General features: G+C 38.2%; 1 protein-coding gene across 5 annotated transcripts in view; it reads right to left on the reverse strand.

Annotated features, from left to right (window-relative positions):
- Positions 1-13,177, reverse strand: part of DISP1 (dispatched RND transporter family member 1) — a 199,326-nt gene that overhangs the window by 79,904 nt on the left and 106,245 nt on the right. The gene's annotated exons all lie outside the window — the stretch shown is intronic.

Below are 13,177 nucleotides of genomic sequence, written 5' to 3' on the forward strand. Positions count from 1 at the left end.
TTACAACAGAAAATTTTATGGCCTTGCTCATCTTCCATAGTCTGACATCTTCACCCTTATCATGACCTCGTGGCTCTAGAGTCTTTATCCATGTCCTTTCCTATTTTTACTTGCTTTGTGCTTAGTTAAGGGCTCATCGTCAGCATTTATTTACTTCACCAGCATTCCAGCCTTTCAAAGAGCTCCACTAAACTTGCTCTCCCTGCCCTTCTTTTTTTCCTTTCTCTCTTACGTTTAGAAATGTTACTGGAAAAAGTCACCAACAAGGAAGCAGAGACCTAAAACAAATGCACACTCTCAACTCCGGAGGGCTTACAATGCGTCTGTGATTCATCTATCATAGATTCTCCACTGGAAATCTCCACAAGGATGGCCGAAAATCTTTCCCATGCTCCCTACCTTAACCTTCTCAGCAAACGATGCCACCTATTTTATGGGAAAGAATGAAACTATTTGACTATGAGTTCCTTTAAACACTACCACCTGTGCTTCAAACTTTTTCTGGAACTTGTCCCTTATCCCTCAGTGTCCAACCCTCTTTCCTGCTATTAATTACTCTATTTATACACTGTATGTTTGCTCCCCAATAAGGTAGCCACAAGCCACATGTGGTGACTTAATTTTAAATGAATTCATATTAAATGAAATTTTAAAATCTCAGTGTTCCAGCTGCACAAGGCACCACATTTCAGGTGCTCAGCAGTCATATGCAGTTCACGGCTTCTGAATTGGGCAGTGCAAAGAGAGAAGATTTTCATCACTATGAAAATAGATTTAGAAACTTAGAAACCTTTAGAAACTTAGAGACCTATAGATTTAGAAACTTAGAAACCTTTAGACTTTTAGACTTAGAAACTTAGAGACTTAGAAACTTAGAAGCTTAGAAACTTATAGACTTAGAAACTTAGAGACTTAGAGACTTAGAAACTTAGAAGCTTAGAAAAGCCCTAAAACACCCACCCAAATTCCTGGAACTCAAACAGAAGAACAAGTCCGGGAAATACCCCGCGCGGGTTCAAACCAGGTTCAAACCAACCAATCAGAGTAAGACACCTTGCTCAGGCCATAACCTGCTCCAATCATCTTGTACCTCAAGCTTTGTAAATTTTTGTGGTTTTTGCATTTATAAACTGTCTGTAACAAGCATTCGGGGTCCTGTGGCCAACTTCGGACATAGGACCCTAGCGCGCTAGCAATAAATCTCTCTGCTGTGACTTCCGTGTCGAGTGGTCTCTCGCGACGACCCCTGCCCAGGAAGGAATCTAAAAACTAGGTTCCAACAACTACAGACAGGCTTACTGGACACAGGTGCTCTAGATCTTGACCACCATGTTTCTTTACTGTGTCTCACTCTGCCTCCCCAAGTCCATCTTCATTTTCCCGTCTTTGTCAGATTGTTATTTAATTACTCATAAAAAATGTTTAGTTTTCCCCTAGCCTGAAAAATTCCTTCCCTTGGCCTGCTAATCCTCAGGCTACTCACCTACCTTTTCCTTTCCTTTGCCAGACAATACTCAAGCCTCACCCCATCTCGTTCCCTCACTTCCTACAATCTTACCTACCATCTAATAAAACTGTTTCTTCAAAAATGAAACCCAGTGGTCCTTTCTCAATATTCATTTTCTTTACATTTCTTCATTTACCAACTTTGTTGGTAAATATTCTTTTCTCTTTACTCAGTTTCTATTATCCTAACATTTTCTATCTCTTTAACCTCTATTCCGTTTTCTTGGTAGATCCTCTTAATTCTGTTAGTCTAAATCCTGAGCAATATCCAGTGGTCTTGTCCTTTGAACTTTCTTCTTTATGTTTCCTGCCTATATTGTCACACTCAATTTCTATAATAAGTTCCATTTCTGCAGCTTCTACTCTCTAAGGACATTTCAATGTATATATCCTGCCAGCAGCTCAGACTCAATTTAAAATACAAATGATCTTATCATCCTCAAACAGCTTCTTGATTTTCCTATTTCTGTCCATCCTTTCAGTCATTTAAGCCCAAAATTGTCACTTAAATATTTATTTATTGAACACCAGATCTGTGCCACATCCTGAGCTAGGGAAGGAGTCATCTTTGACCTTTACACCCTGTATACCCTTGTTCATTCATTCCCAAGTCCCAGCCATTGCCACATATACCATCCTTTCCAATTCCTCTGCCACTTTCTTAGATTAAATTTCCCTTGAATTGCTACAACAGCCTAATAGATGTGACCATATCTATGGTCTCCTACCTTTTCTTCCTTATCTAAGCAACATAGAGCTTCTAGATACATCATATAAGAAATGGATCTGATCAAGCTGCTCTTCAGTCAAAAAAACACTCATGGCTCCCCCATTAATTTAAATATCTTAGCTGGCACACAAGATTCTCCATTATCTGGGCCCTTTCCCCTCTCACTCACTGCCCTTGCCAAACAGAATTTGCTTTACTCCAAACAAGCCTTCACACACACCCTCACACCCTCAGTGCTTGTGCTAGTCTTTCTACCAGCAATGGCCTTTGTTCATATTTCCAACTTCCATAATCCCATCCATTCTTCATAACACACAGCAAATAACATGAAACCTTCTCTGATTACCTAAGCCAGAAATTCTCTCTTTCTATTCCAAGTTATATACATGACCTGAGATCTCTTATGGTACTTAGCACATGTCTTTTTTTTTTTTTTTTTTTTTTTTATCGTGGTCATTTATATATCTCTTTTACCCTCTTAATCTATATGTAAAGGCACAGGTTCTATTATAATCATTTTTATACCCCTTAAGAAGGGATATAAAGTATATAGTACCATGTACTAGGTCAAATATTTATACTCGACAAATATTTATTGAATAAATGACATAACTTGTTGTGGGGAAAAGAGAGAGATCAGCCTGTTACTGTGTCTATATAGAAAGAAGTAGACATAAGAGACTCCATTTTGTTCTATATTTGAGATGCTGTTAATCTGTGACCCTACCCCCAACCTTATCCTTGCAAGAGACAAGTGCTGCGGTGACTCAAGGTTTAATGGATTTTGGGCTGTGCAGGATGTGTCTTTGTTAAACAAGTGCCTGAAGGCAGCTTGCTGGTTAAAAGTCATCACCATTCTCTTAATTTCAAGTACCCAGGGACACCTACACGGCCAAAGGTCGCAGGGACCTCTGCCTAGGAAAGCTAGGTATTGTCCAAGGTTTCTCCCCATGTGATAGGCTGAAATAATGCTAAAAGGTTTATGGAGATGTTTGCATATGCATCTCAAGGCACAGCATTTTCCTTTAAACTTATTCATGTCACAGAGGTTTTTGTTCGTATGTCTTACTGCCGATTTCCTCCCTACAATGATCCTACTGTCCTGCCACTCCCTTATATCTTTAAGATGGTAAAGATAATTATCAATAAATACTAAGGGAACTCAGAGACCGGTGCCGTCGTGGGTCCTCTGTAACCGGCGTGGGTCCTCTGTAAGCTGAGCGCCGGTCCCCTGGGCCCACTTTTTCTTTCTCTATACTTTGTCTCTGTGTCTTATTTCTTTTCTCAAGTCTCTCGTTCCACCTAACGAGAAACACCCACAGGTGTGGAGGGGCAGGCCACCCCTTCAACTTGTTATTACATATATCCTTTATTAAGCAGAATACAGTATTGAAATGTAGCCTGCAAGATAATATTCAGCATATAAAATCCTATTGTACTGCTGATTTATATGGGCCTCACAATATGTTGCAGTATTCTCAGCTTTTAAATTCTGAATACTAAACTGCTACTGAATAATAAGGAATGATAGTAATTAGCTTTTCACCCTTTTCTCAGTAGAGGTTGCTCCAGAAGCTAACATGCAAGCATATTCTTGGGTAGTTTTTATAATTTTAGTTTTTGTTTTTGAAGGTAGAATTTTCCCATGGCATTGACAGAAATATTTTTAAACAAGGAAAAAAAAAAATAAGAGTTTTCACCTACAGTGAGCCAATAACTGTAAGTCTGTAGCTTAATTGCCAATTACTTTTTTTTTTTTTTTTTTTTTGAGATGGAGTCTCACTCTTTATCCCAAGCTGGAGTGCAGTGGCATGATCATGGCTCACTGCAACCTCTGCCTCCAGGGCTCAAGCGATTCTTGTGCCTCAGCCTCCCAAGCAGCTGGGACTACAGGTGTGTACTGCACCTAGCTAATGTTTGTATTTTTAGTAGAGACAGGGCATTTCACAATGTTGGCCAGGGTGGTCTCGAACTCCTGAGCTCAGGAGATCTGCCCCCCTCAGCCTCCGAAAGTGTTGGGATTATAGGCGTGAGCCATTGTGCCTGGCTCAATTAATCTTATAATAGCAAATATGATTTCTGTGATAAAGTGTCTTGGAAACAAGTGAATCTGGGAAATCTTAGTTTTTATTCATTATGATCTTTCCTTCATTTGATTATAGACTAGAAAACTATATGCATTTTATCACTAATACAGAAAGCATTTTGGTCATCTAGAATGAAATTTACTTAATATTCATTTATATACTATTATATAAATTTTTGCCAGGAGGCAAAAATTTTGATAGCGATCAGAAACTAGGGTACATATTTTAAAGCAAAAACCATAAAGATCAGTAAATTTCAGAGAAATGTAGTTTTTCATTTTTCTGTGAAGAAAAAAGTCTGACTAATCCTAAAAAATAGGCAAAAATTCCAACCCTCCTTAATGTAACCAAAAAATTACTATTAAGAAAACTTTTTAAATGTGAAAACTAAAGTAGGTTAGTTTATTACAGATTTCATACTGGAATTCAAGGGAACATTTTGTCTTTAACAAGACCTTTTCTCCCACACAAAGTATAGTGTTATGTTTTAGAGGACAGAAGGCTCACATTTGATAGTTTTATATCAAAAACAAGCCGAATCACTTCAGCCATAACAAAATAAGTAGACTGTAGATCATCTAAAAATATAATCTGCGCTGCACTATGATTTAAAAGCAAAGCACAATAAATCCATGGGCTCTGGAGAGTTTCCAAAATATTTTTGGTTTGTGATACAGTATTTCAAAATGTAATATTTTACTTTTATGATAGAAACTCTTGGCAGGAGATCTACTCCTTGAATGAAGACCACTATGTCTTGACTCTGATCTAATCAGAACATTCTCTTTAACAGTTTCAGTTGTATTTTGTTACCAAACTCTAAATGAATCTACATGAATGTGGTATGCATATATTAAGAGAGGTTATAACTAATAAACTGAAATTTTCTGTAAGACATCAAATATTTATAGAGAAGGTTATATTTACTGTATGTCATGAAATAAAAATACATGCAAGTTAATTTTCCAAAAGTTAGACTTTGTAGGACTATAAATATCACCTGCATACAAATACCTGTCATCATTGCTAAAGGCTTAGATTAAGTATAACTTAGATTATAGCAACATTAAGAAAATGACACATCACATTCCCAAAAATAAAATGAAATTGTATGGAAAAAGGGAAATGAAAATTCAAATCCCATTTTATTTATACTTTCTGTAATATCTGGTAATATTTTTGGCAAGGAAAGAACTTTAAGCTACCCAAGCTCTAATGTAGAAAACATTAGGGTTAGTAGGGTTAGTAGGTTTAGATATTTCATTAACGTAGAGGGAGTTGTTTTATATGTTCAAAACACGTGCATTAGTTATTCAGAAGTTCAAACAGTTCAAAATTATGTCATGCTATATCTAGCTTCAGAAATTTGTTTATATGAAATAAAGTGCTGTGGTTTGCCACAGTTACTATGGTTACCACAGGACTGAATGAAGGGAGACGAATGCAGAAATGAAAACCTAAAACAAAAGAAACTGTTTTAAAGAAGAGGGCCCCTTGCTTCTAGTGAGCAAAGCCAGCAGCCCTGAGCTTCTACAGCCCTTCATATTTACTGGGTAGGCAGAGCAGGGAGGAGCAGGTAACGATTGCTCAGCTGCTTGATTGATCACAGGTTCACATTATTGCTAACAGGCTTCAAATGTGCCTAATCACAAGACACACTGCACTTGGGGCATGGCTGCCCTCAGCATTCCTTCTGGGCGGCAGATGCAGTTTGTCAGTTCGCCAACATTCTGCATTTATGAGAACAGTTTGCTGTTTACTCATATAGCCTCCAGTGGTATACTGAGTTGATCATGATCCCCACTCTTCCAGCCTACAACATCTCTCTGTTTTTTAATTAATTGAGAAAGGCAATTGCAGGCTGTGCAGCCCTTAATTGCTGGTTGGTGGTTCCTTCAGTCTTCACATTCAGATTCAACTGGCTCATGGCTCGTACTGGGGGAACCAAGACCGTGGTTGGGATCCACGGGTCCCTCCAGTCTCCTGTTCCATGGTTGCACACATCTTGAGGGCACCCACACGGTTTGTACATTTCCTATAAAAACACAAGCATACCCTCATCCCCACATGAGTAAATCAACTGAAACAAAAGCAAAGGCTTTTGTTGCTGCAGCCAGGAGGCATGCCGTTGCTGAAGCATCTGCTTCACAAGCTCTATCTCAGCTTCTGCCTCTTTGGTTAATTACCGCGGGGTAAAACTTTCCATTGATAACAAGATACAGGCTCTTTCTGATTAACAGAAGGCACAGAGAAAACAAATCAAGGCTTATTCTTCTTGTGCAACAGCACAGTAAAAAAAATCAGTCCTCAAGATCTATTACCATGAGAGACCAGTCTCTTGCTCCCATATCCATAAGCCCACACAACTTCTTTTCTTCAATCTGCACTGCACAAGTGGGTCTACTAGATACGATGGGTTGTGATAAACCTCCCATGTAGTTGTACTTCCAAATCCCTGATTCCCTCATTTCTCCTTTTGTGGAGAAGGGTGCAATTTACAGGGAATAAGCAACAGTTGAGCAATATATTTTCCCAGTTCAAAAACCCAAAGATCTTGTGCCATTACCACTACCTGAATTTCTCCTTCACAATCAAAATCAACACTCCTGGGACTACAGTAATGCCCTATAAGTTAAGGTGACTTTTGCCCAAAATTAATCCCATGTATCCTGTTGGCAAAGGTCCCCAAATACCAGTGGGAATCTTAGTGGGTTTGTTTCCTCCAATTAACGTAACCCGTTCTCTGACTGGGACATCCAACCCTGTGCGTCCAGGTGTTTCTGGGGAGAGGGAATCAATGTGCCTCTGGAGGCCCACCCCTGAAACGGAATTGTGGCCTGGACGGGGAATGTCCTCATTGTTTGAGGTGCCCGGGTCCAGGCCCCCTTCTAATTTCCCGACAGAGGGGTGCCATTTTGATGACAATTTGAATGGCATTGATTAGCACAATGATTTCCCTTATTGCAATGAGGGCAAAGTCCTGGCATTTTTTCTGTTGAGAGGGGAACTGTGTATAAGATCCCTTCTGCCCAGAGGTCTGACAGCATTCTTTTTTGAAATGTCCAATTTTTCTACACTTACAACATTTTCCCACTTTAGTCCCCTTAGATCAACTACCAAATTGGCCATTGCTTCAACCAGTATTGTAGAGCAATGAAGCTCAGTTCCCATATCTTGACAAACTCTGAGAAAACCTCCCAAGTTTTTTGTACATCTCACAGGTGCCAGTGTACATTTACAATCCACATTTGCATTCTCAAAAGCCAAAGTTAAAGTCAGCCTTCCTGTAGCCACAAAAGAAGATGGTACAAGGCAATTTTCATCCTCCCTCTTCTGTTCACCACCCTCGATAGGTGCTGTGGGTGGGGCAAAAAATTCTCTCAAATTTTGAAATAATGACAAAAGGACAGTATGAACCAAATTCCAAACAGAAAAGCGAAAAGTGAAAAGAAATAGTCAAATTCTTTCCCATGTTACCCTGATTCAAAAACTTCCCGTTCTCTGTACCTCTTTAGGGCACTGACCTTATATTGCTGCCGGCAGACTCGTAATGGGGTTTCTCATCCGTCTGGTCAGTCTTACTTTCTCTGTTCCAGCAGGCCTTCCTCGTTCAAGTCCCTATAGGACCCTATCTGTCCCTGTCTGTCCCTCTCTGTCCCTGCAAGTCTCTGCTAGTCTCTATCAGTCCCTGTTTGCCCCTATTTGGGTGCCACTTGCCACAGTTTGCCACAATTACGACGGTTACCACAGGACTGAACGAAGGGGGATGAATGCAGAAATGAAAACTTTAAAGAAACTGTTTTAAAGAAGAGGTCTGGGGAAGAAGAGGGCGCCTTGCTTCTAGCGAGCAAACGCAGCAGCCCTGAGCTTCTACAGCCCTTCATATTTACTGGGTAGAAAGAACAGGGAGGAGCAGATAACAATTAGTCAGCTGCTTGATTGATCACAGGTTCACATTATTGCTAACAGGCTTCAAATGTGCCTAATCACAAGAAACACTGCACTTGGGGCATGGCTGCCCTTAGCATTCCTTCTGGGAGGCAGACGCAGTTTTGTCAGTTTGCCAATATTCTGCATTTATGAGAACATATATAGCCTCATATAGCCTCCAGTGGTATACTGAGTTGATCACGACCCTCACTCTTTCAGCCTGCAACAATAAAATTCTGCAAGACGGTTGTGAAAAGATAAGAAATAAGGTAATGACAGATGGGCAGGAGTAAGGATATTTATTTATATCAGAATTTAAGAGCATGAGAAATATGCTAGAATATTTTACTTAGGCCTCTTAAAAAACCCTTGAAAATATATCAATACAGATGTGTTGTTATGCTCAAAACTTAGGTCTGGCTGAAAGAATATATTTATAAATGACATACATTAGAAACTACAATTAAGTCATAGAAGGCAAAAGGGTATCCTAACATATTGAAGGGCAGCATGTCACTAAGCTCAGCAAATGCCATTTCAAAAACACTGAAACAAAACTCATTACAACTGATCGGCATGCTCCACAGTCAGGCTCTTCAAGACCAAGGCATCTTTCGCACATTTATCGCAAACTCCAATGCTGAAAGCCTAGGCAAGTCCTAGCTGACCATTACCATCCCTAAATGGTAGACTTTCGTGGGCTGTTAGCCAGAATGAGCCTCCTGGGTGTGGATCAGTAAATGCTCCAGTTCGTGTTGTGAAGTGTGAACACAAGAAGGCAGCTGTCCCAATGCCCATATCAAGCGACCAGATATGTGCCATAAAGTATGCTACTATGTTGGGGCACAACCAAAAGACTCAGAATGCTATAACTGGGGCTAGATAAAACCCATAGCAGTCATCAGAGGCACCTTTAACCTCAAATATTTTAGAGAAGAAAAATCCACAGGTTAACCTGTTCCAGGTACTCAACCCAGGATCATTATACTTTTGACAAAAAATGAAAGGGGTAAATATTTAAAGTGAATTCTAACATTTCTATTTTTATACAACAACTCACTACCTAATTTTATAATGAAAATTGCCATGACAAATAGGTTATAAGTGTTGGTTCAGGCACTGAATTTGCAAAGAAACACCAAAGGAGATGGGCATTCTAATAGTTGGGTTACAAAGCATCAACAACAACAAAAAGTAAGCATACACAATCACTGATAGCAGGAAAGTATTTTATTTAGTAGCAGGTCATGGTATCAGAGTTCTGAGTTATGTTAGCAACAAGATAACCTGTGCCTTAAAGAGAAACAGAAGAGACATTTATGACCATGCTGTTAGTAATATTGAGTATTAGACCTTGCAAAGATCTGTCACCGACAATGCCTTATACTACAAGAGAATGAAAGATGAAAGAAAAAGTTGAGGAGCTGGAGAAATGAAAACTAGTAAGTTCTTTGTTGCATTCCTAAATTAAGGCATCTGCCCTGGTTAATCACCCAACACTATTTGCTTTCCTGGATATTTTGGTCAATGACCAAGAATTCTAATGATCTAAGTATGGACTCTACTTAACATCTTCAAGTCACATTGTCTTACTCACACAGTCAACACAGCCCTCAATCACACTGAAGGAATGTTATGCACTCCTCCTTCCCATCCCTATGGGATATTAGGCAATGCAGTATTCATTCCTTCCTTTGCCAAGTGTAAGGCCTTGGTAATACACACCTACACCCTTCTGGCTTTACAGGGAGTTAGTCAAATCCAGCATCAAGGATCAAGCTTAGATCCCCTATGCAGGAAAAAATGGAATTGTCATAAATCTCTAAAATAATCCCTAATCTTGCATAAAGCTAAAATGTACCATTGATTTAGATCAAAGAAGCATAACTTTTGGAAACAATTGCTTTTCCCAATCTCTGATTGTACTTGCAATGATGGTTACTGTTGATACTGATACATTGACAACGGCTACTCAGAGACAGTGTCCAGGACAACCACAGCTGAACTCAGATTTTAGAAAGCCAGGAGCATACGAAAAATGCTCAGTCATTGTTATTATGATCTTTTTTTCCCTTTCCTTCCTTCCTTTTTAATGAATGAATGAATGACAGAGTCTTGCTGTGTCACCCAAGCTGGACTGCAGTGGTACAATCATGGCTCACTGCAGCCTCAAACTCCTGGGCTCAACCAATTCTCCTGCCTCAGCTTTCTGAATACCTGGGACTACAGGTGCAGGCCACCATCCCCGGCTAATTATTTTAATTTTAAATTTTAGTAGAGATGAGGTCATGCTGTGGTGCCCAGGCCGGTCTCAAACTTCTTGGGCTCAAGAGATCCTCCTGCCTTGGCCTCTCAAATTGCTGGGATTATAGGTGTGAGCCACCACACCTGGCCTATGATGTTAACTTATTCACACCGTTTGACATTGCAGAAAACTAAGTTTTACAAGATCTCTCACTGTATCTCTGGGGATGGGAGGAGGGAAGGAAGGATAATGGTCTCATATTCGTAATAGTATTTGTAGTGCCTATTCTCACAGTGATAAATGACTATAATCTTTTCAAGAGGATGAGTGAAAGAAAGAGGGAGGTGAGAATGAAAAAGGAGGTCAGGTCCTGGTAACATTTCATCTTGTTTCTAAAGACAAAACCCCTTGAACTGTTCCAAAGAAGACTTACAATCCAAATTAATAACAATGTACAGACATCACCAGGTCACAAGAAAAAAAATTTTCTGAACCCAACTTCAAAGCATAAAATGAATATCCCTTTGGTGTAATATATTTTGGAAGGCAATTAAATTTGTATATAGTAATACACATTTATTTCTGGATTTAAGTAATATATTTGAAAAGTTCAACTGAGTATTTACATAAGTCTCCCTAAAATAGTTTTTATTTTTAAAAAGTTTCCTTTAAAAACTTAAATCCTGGTCCCTTTGATCCAGACTAACTTCAAATACAGAAGCAAGGAATTTCAAATAACCCAAAGATTTTAATGATTTCCTTCGGATCACCTAGCATTAGAGAAAACCCATGTAAGCCTGGGTAAAAACAAAAAAACAAACAAACAAAAAAACCCCTATATACATAAAACATATATATATATATGTATGTATATAACAGTATGAGTTACATAAGCAGACCCTACCCATTTTTTTTAATTTAGAATGTATTTGAAAAAGATGAACTATTCCCACACTTAAGTACAAATTTGGAAATAAAACAAGTTACCCCCACTTGGATTTAGAGTGTATCAAACAAGGAGTTTGAATCTCAAATTTTATAAAAGTTATTGCAAAGATAAATAATACTTAGAGATTTCTATTTACTCCTTTTTTTTTTTTTTTTTTTTCTTTTTTTTGTAGAGATGTAGTCTTGTTATGTTACTGAGGCTTATTTCAAACTCCTAGTCTCAAGAGATCCTCCCATCTTGGCCTCCCAAAGTGCTGGTATTACAGGTGTGGGACACCGTGCCCAGCCTTATCTACTCCTTTACTGAATGTTTAGTGCTAATACTTTGCAACTTTTTTTAAAGACAAAAAGTTAAGGAGTAAAAGCAGAGAGTAAAGAGAAAAAGGAAGCCCATCACAGATAATATCTTATTGCTAAGCAAATAGAAGAATGATTACAAGGGAAATATAATTCAAGTAATTTAGATATTTTATGATTCAACTTCTTTTGCAAATAAACTCTAACTTGGAAGTTCATATTCTAGATCATTTGAGTTTAACAGTAACATCTCTATATTGATATGTGCAAGCTAGCATTTTGATATATAAAAGTGAATGGTTTTATCTATAAAAATAAAACCTAATTTATTTGCTTAATTTGTTAATATTCTATAAAATAATTTGGTCTTAATATTATATTTCACTTCTAACTATTGTATAGGTACATCTTTAAAGAGAATACAAGCAACTACCAAGTACCAAGAAGGTGGGGTACCGGCCATACTTCTCACATCAAAACAAACCTTTCTAATTTACTAAGTTTCAGTCACTATTTTTTTTACTATATTCCAAAACTTTAAAGTCTAATTAGAAGTTTTTTCCAGTACAAATTTCTTGTTTTTGTTTTCATTTTAGCATTCCTGCTGTAAATATCTAGTCATGCAGGTTGAGAGTGCAAATTGTCTCATATTCCAAGATCATATCACTGCGTATGGCAACTATGCTTCATTCTTGTTCCCACTACATCACAGGTCAATATTCAGACATGAAAGCACACCCCTATCACTCTGTCATTTTTCTAGCTCACATTCTTTAGTGAAACCTCAAATAACCAAATAAGTTCAACAAAAATTTACTCAAACTTAAGAATATACTATGACTGGCTTTATTCTTCTGCTGGCTAATAAGGCCTGACAATAAACTAAAGTTAAAAAGAAACACTTCGATTAATCCATGAGTCAAGCCACGATAATTAACCTTTAAGAAACCCCTTTAAGAAAAAGATTTCAACAAATGAGGAAACCACGGCAAACAGAAATAGAGGAGGAGAGAATGAAGAAAGGAAGTAACAGAAGGCAGACTGTAAAGGAAATGTGGGAAAAGGAAAACAGCCATAAGTAGTATCAAGGTGATAAATGTATGACATACACTTCAAATAGTTGGAAGAACATAAGCAAAGCAGAAGCTAAGGCAATCTGAGGGAAAAGGAGGAAACTGAGGGGAGGGGACAAAATACAACACTGTAAACAGGGAAGTCAGAAGAAAAAGTAGGTGCTTTATGCTGCAAAGTAATCTGGCTTCTAAAACAATTTATTGAGAGAAAAATACATAAATGGTGCAAATTGCTACTCTATGCAAACCTACAGATGACTTGCAGAGATATGAAGATATGATTAAGCCCTCTTGCAAACATTATTCTTCAAGTTCCAACTTATTTTTTTTCTTATTACCTCAAAAGATTCATTACAATTCT

The sequence above is a fragment of the Chlorocebus sabaeus genome, chromosome 25, assembly GCF_047675955.1.
Source record: "Chlorocebus sabaeus isolate Y175 chromosome 25, mChlSab1.0.hap1, whole genome shotgun sequence".
In the NCBI taxonomy this organism is placed as follows: Eukaryota; Metazoa; Chordata; class Mammalia; order Primates; family Cercopithecidae; genus Chlorocebus; species Chlorocebus sabaeus.